The following is a 5,000-nucleotide window of genomic DNA, read 5'->3' as shown; positions in this document are numbered from 1 at the left end:
ATCACTTTCTCTCTCTCTTTTTTTTCTTTTCCTTTTCTTTCTTTTTTTTTTTGGCACTTGCTTTTTTTTCTCTTTCCCTTGGTCTGATCTGACGTGTTAGCGTTTCATTCGAGTTCACTTAGGCACTTTCACTTTTTTGCTGAAAAAAAGCCTTTTCCAGTGATTGGGGGAGGGGGGGATCTGAAGAAGGGAAACAAAAACAAGTAAGAAACCTCCCCTCCAAACCCTTCCCCCCACCCTACCCCTACCAAAACTTTCTTATTTTCGTTCTTGTTTTCCGTGACCCCTGTGCAGGGATCCCCCCTCCCAGGATGAAAGAAAGTTCTCTATTGTGAGTTTGTTTAGCCGGGGTCAGCTGATGGAGAGGAGCGGGGGATTGTTAGCTTTCAGCACCACGAACAGATGCCATTGAACGCTCAGCAGCCTCCCGCCTCTCCTGCGCTCTGCAAGCTCTGCACACGTATTCGCTCACACGAGCACACACACACACACCCACACACACACACACACACACACACACACACACACAACTCCTCCCCCCTTCCTCCTCCTCCTTCCACTTTTAGTACTTCTGATACACAAGCCCAGCGGCAGCTTGGCACAGCGAGCCCCCGAGCTGCCGGATTGAGCCCTGCATAGCAAAGAACTTTCACCCCCTGCTCCCAGATCCGAGTCGCCCCTCCCCACCACCCCTAACCCTCCCTGTAAGCTCAGGCAGCTTTCCAAAAGCCCCTTTAGCAGCCAGATTGAGCCCCCCACCCCCCACCCCAGCATCATCCCTTCTCCTTTCCCTTTCCCATGGCTGAATCCACTGCGATTCCCTCGGAATGCAGCAGCCCTTTCAGCACCACAAACTTGGACAGCGACTTTGGGTTTTCCCAACCCCAGACCTCTTCTCCGGAAAAGAAGGGATCTTCTACTGCAGCCAAACAGCCTTGCTTCTTGAAGAGAGCTGGGGGCGGGGGCCAGGCACTGATTTTTGGCAGAGTTGTGGTTAAAGTTGCAAAGTGATCGGTGCATAAAAGTAATCCGTGCCTGTTACATCCGCACCCCCTCTCTCCCCTCCCTTCCTAAACCCTGCGTCGCCTAGGGCGGTGAGATGCCACCCTTTCTTTTTTTTTCTCCCTCTCTCCCAGTTTATTGTAATCAGAATTTGTCAGCACTCTCAATTTGGTAGTGGAAGCTTCCATTTTGTGAGGAAGGGGTGTTGGTTTCTTCCTAACATGGAGAAAAGTCTGCAGAGTTTGAAGGTGGGGGAGGGGGCCCCATTCATGCTGAACATTACCATTTTGATTGCTTTGATGCCATTTTTGGAGGGGGAGGGGATTGCCTGCCCTACTCAGCAGAGCACAAAGATGTTTAATCACTGTAGAGAATCAAATCAGATACTTTCTTTTTTAAAGCAAATCTGACACTATATGATAGCTAAGGGCTGTGAGTCCTTTTCTTTTCTTTTCCTTTTTTTTGCAGTGTAAAACAGCAAGTTGTTGACTTTAATACTACTAGACTGAACAGAGGATTTTTTTTAAAAAAACAAGGTAACTGCCTTGACTGCAACAATGCATCTCTATGTGTTCTTTCTTCAATCTGAAAATAGTTTTACTATTTTTAAGTGGGGATTTAAAACATGCATTTGATGCTTTTTTTTGTTTCTCCTTCTGTATTGTAGCAACTATTTTGAGGCTGTTAAAATTTTTATGTTGATAGTAAATGAGAAGCTATTTATTATGTGTCATGCTGGAATTTAGATAAGGCAGAGACACATTTGAAATTGCAGCCTGAACATTCTGATGCAGCTGGGTGGAGAAGGTTGCAGCTTGCTACTAATCTTAAACAACATTTTCTTTTAATCCAGGCTAACTAACAAACAATGGTTTGTTGTTGTCTTCATTCCACCTCCCCCCTCCCCCCCGTGCCAAGTTCTAAACATTTCAGCAAGTGAAAAACTATTTTAAAATAAAATAACATTCAGGAGGCAGTTGGTATTGGCCTAGGAGATGAAACTATTATTTTAGGCACAGATCGACAGTGCTGTATTGCCTTGACATCCTGTGCAACAAGAGCTAATAATAAGATGCTGAATGATGATAAAGTGTCCTCTTGCTTCAGACTGCCACCTTTAGAGATCTGGCTTGAAATCTTTGGTCACAAGAGAAATGAGTTTGGAGGTCTCAGCCTTTTGACCATGTCACATCATGGCCATCAAGTTATCATGGTATAACTTCAGATTTGGTAAGCTTAGCACTTTCTCCTCAGGAGAAAAGTCCAGCTACTGTTTCAAAGAGGACAGAGGAAGGTTAGAGTAGAAGTAGTTTGAATGGCAGGGGATTTGTTAGTGCAGTGGTTCTCAAACTTTTTAGACCTGAGGTGCCTCTCATTAGATTTGAGGCACCCCTTGGAAAATGCCAGCTCTCAGTCTTTGACTACAGAAAAATAATGGAAGAATTCTTCTGTTGGAAAGGACTCAGACCACAATGGGGCAGAATGGTTTAACATTATGAATTCCTAGTTGAAATCTCAGGCAAAATTCTTTGGATAGATGTGATTTTTTTATTAGACTGACTGAGTAGCTGAAATCTTTAGGTTTATCTTGTGAATCTTTTTTATACACCTTCATTACATGGCACCCTGTGGCACCCTTGAATGGATCTCAAGGAACCCCCTTGTCCCAGGGCACCCTGGTTGAGAATAATTGGCTTAGTGATTTCGGCTTTTCACTTTTATGAGTATAAAAAGCTGCCAAAGCATTGAAATAAACTTCCTGAATCTTGGATAGATAGAAATAGTCAATATATATCTTTAAATATAAAGTTATCCCCTCCCCCGCTCCATTTATGCACATCTCATTTAAAATTTGATAATTCATGCCTTTGATTTTACATGTACTGAATACAAAAGATACTAAAATTATGTTTTAATTAAAATGCATGTGTGGATGATGAAATAGATAGTAAAATGAATGAATGATCACATTATCCACATCTGTTAGAAATATAGCAGTAGTTAATATTATCTTTCACTGCCCCATTCATCAGTTTCCATTTTAGCTATTGGAATTTATGGCAACATTTTCTTTTCTAAAAATTACATGGAAAAATACAAAGTACCTAAAGACAAAATCAAGAGTTGGGGCATGAGTAAGTGTGTAGATTTATGAAAGAAATTAGATTTTAATTTACAAACCAATTCAATATTCCTGGCCCATTACCTCATATTTTACCCAAATACGGAATTAAATTGTACATTGTTATTTCCCCAGCATTTTCAAGTACATGTTTTAAATATGTTCTTTCCTTTTTTTCTTTTTATTAATGTATCTTAAATCAATACTTCATTTTGCCTCCTGCTCAGAAAGGCATAGTCAGACTTTTCATTTTAGTTTATATGCATACCTTTTGTACACTACAGTTTTGATGAATTGTAATACCATCTGAGAGTGGGTTACCTCTTCTTTAACAAGATATGATGTGTGAAGACTCCATTAGTTGGTCCAGTGGTTTTACACCTTGAATCCACATCACATGCAGAGCAGCAGTAACATTTTTATCTAAATTGTCAAGCAACAAGCATTTATATGTAAATAAAAGAGCTATCATAAGAACCAGGGTTCTTCTTTAAACGCGTACCAGAGGTGCTCTGCTGTACATGCTTTGGTGATTTCTATATGTCCACAAAGTCATTAGGTTATTCTTTTTTTGTAAGTTCCTTCCTAATAATCACACTTTACTAATGAAAAAAAAAAAGAAAACCAAGCAAACTCAAACCACCAGTTAAACTGAAATTGACATTAGTTTTGGCTGGTAAACTGGGTTTTGAAAGTTAATAGTGAACATGTGTGGATTATTGCTATATCTTCAATTGTGATGAACTCTAAATTCATACAGCCCATCCTAGAGCATAGCAATAACAATATGTCTTTCTAAGAGGCATTATATATGTGCCATTCACTTGTGCACTGCCTCATTCCTTTACCATAATTTACTATCCATTACTATCCACACAGAAAATCAACATTGGCCTCAAACCGATTCTCTTAACCTGGTATTTCTGGTTAGTGTTTTGGAGTAGCATATGTGAGATGTATTTTGCCACCCCATCAAAGTCAATTTGTGAGTAGTTAGTACTTAAGTACACTTGTTCATCATGAAGAATTTGTTGGAAACTATTTCATTCAAGATATCTGTTATATGCATGTTGTAACTTTCTTTTGGAGGGATTTTTTAATATAACTGAAATCCAAGGAGTACTTTGTCTGGAAATAGCAGCATCGTTTACACATATTAAAAGGGAGATTATTGACATTTGCTAAAGCCTAGTATTTCATATGGTTGGGTACTTTCAAAATTATTGAAATAATATAGGGGTTGTAAGTGACATTGAGAACAGAGATTAAGAGGCATTTCCAAATCAAACTGTTTCAAGAGTTGAAATCTACACCCCTGCCCCTCCCCCTCCTTGGGTTTCCCGTTTATTTTGTTTGGACTTGCATGCAAGGAATCATATGTCAGGGCAGTATATGGATTACAAGGGTCCTATCTAGTATCCACAGAAGTTAGTAGAAATAAGGTGATGATCTTTAAATTAGAATTTTAAATTTTTTGATCACTGCATTGTGGCTTTAAATGCAGATACAATAGGTATTACATGTGCACTTGATTTTGCAGTCCTCCTTTATACACAATCCCATTGACTTTCCTGGGAATTCTGAATAATTGCAGAATCAAATGAAGTTATTGGATTTAAGTAAAGATTAATTCTAGACTAGTAATTTAGAAGGTTATGGTTCCTTATTTTTTGCTGGAATCAGCTAGTAATTTAGCCAGGCTTTGCCATCTTGGTAAAAAAAAAAAAAAGACAAAACTGAGAAGAATTTACTGTCAGGCAGAAAGCACTGTGGAGTGCCACCTTGGAGAATAACATGAATATTAAACTTCTCTAGGTTCACCACAGCAAGGATTCAATGTGCACCAGTTAAAAGAATAAGCGCTGCTTGTATACAC

General features: G+C 39.4%; 1 protein-coding gene across 1 annotated transcript in view; it reads left to right on the top strand.

The window, feature by feature from the left end:
* PHF21B (PHD finger protein 21B) overlaps positions 1-5,000 on the top strand; it is a 342,423-nt gene that overhangs the window by 851 nt on the left and 336,572 nt on the right. The window lies entirely within an intron of this gene.

The sequence above is a fragment of the Gavialis gangeticus genome, unplaced genomic scaffold, assembly GCF_001723915.1.
Source record: "Gavialis gangeticus isolate Ggan-Ray unplaced genomic scaffold, GavGan_comp1, whole genome shotgun sequence".
NCBI lineage: Eukaryota > Metazoa > Chordata > Crocodylia > Gavialidae > Gavialis > Gavialis gangeticus.
The sequence above is the reverse complement of the archived record's forward strand: the minus strand, read 5'-3'. Positions and strand labels throughout refer to the sequence as shown.